This window comes from Garra rufa, chromosome 15 (assembly GCF_049309525.1).
Source record: "Garra rufa chromosome 15, GarRuf1.0, whole genome shotgun sequence".
Taxonomy (NCBI): Eukaryota; Metazoa; Chordata; class Actinopteri; order Cypriniformes; family Cyprinidae; genus Garra; species Garra rufa.
In genome coordinates, this window is record NC_133375.1 from 9,490,209 (window position 1) to 9,491,622 (window position 1,414).

A 1,414-nucleotide genomic window follows, 5' to 3' on the forward strand; every position below is an offset into this window, starting at 1 on the left:
TACTACTATTACAACTGAAGCATATCTTGCCATTGTGCTCAAGGCTGCAGGTTCAGTAAAGTTTAACACTTGAGACACAAAACAAAGGAATTTGTGCACACAAAACACCCTATATAACTCAAGAGCCCAAATCACCAAGAAAATTACCATATGAAAACAGAAAGTTCATTTGTGATCGTTTGGGTATATTTTTTATGTAACGTTTTAAATAATTTTATTCTCTTATGCCACTATATCGTGACCTCTTGTTCAGATAGCTGACGACAATGTTCATGTTTTATTTGTTGTTCTCATTTCTTTCAACATTACCGCTTGAAAGAGTAAACCTATGGGTACTAACCATCTACCATGTGCAATAGCATCTACCTTTTTTCTTTTCTTTTTTTTCTGTTTAAGTAGCCTTTGTAAGATTTGCCAGGGGTAATATGTCCCCTCGTTGTAACGTGATTGCAATTAGGAAACATAACATTATACTACATCCCCTTGAAAAGGATAAAGACATAGTCTTTTATGCAAGAAATATGTATCAGCAAACACCGAACACTGAAATCCTCTCTTCTAAACTGTTTTTTATGTTGACTCGGATTGTCCCCCCACTAGCTGTATACCTTTGCCAATGTTTCTGGCCAGTTTTTAGACGAAGACTATTCTCAGACTTTGGTCAAACATGCCACGAGTGTTCGCAGGAAAACTAGAACAAGCACAGTATATGAGAATTAAATGAAATTTACTTTAGAAAAATACTTTAGAGCTTCCCCCAGTCTGTCTACGAAGCAGTCAAGAGACACAAGGCCTCAATCTTACCGTTCCTCTGCTGCATGTACATCTATCTCATTTGAAAACACAAAGTTACACGTTACAAGTTGAAGATGGTGTGGTAACACCATTTATTTATTTATTAATAAATAAATCACACTTGTTTTAAGCGAAAAGGATGATTCTTTTAGGATGAGGGTTTTAGTTTTTTGCTCCAGGAAACACGGCAAATGCAACTATGTGTTGTCATGTAGTCATGTTTTTGTCACCATATCTTAGTAATCTGCTCTTTTTATGAAAACATGCGGCAAGCAATTTTTACCATATCTTAGTTCTCTTAATGTTTCACGATTGTACATATTTGTTTAGCTTAAATATTTGTTTTAAGTCTGTTACAAAAGTGACAGACATTACATTTATATGTATTTTTAAATCATTACGGTAGAGTTACAGGTTTTGGGTAGGCGCATGTAAGCAATGAAAACTTAAATGTGACGGACACGAACATCACTCAAACAGTCCACCGTGTCAACTTTTGATAAAATATTGCATTAAATGCCGCTAGGACAAGTTCGGTAGCAGTGTTCATTAAAACCTTGAAATGAATATAAAAGTACAAATATTCATAATGACGGTATATACCCTAACAACACAACAG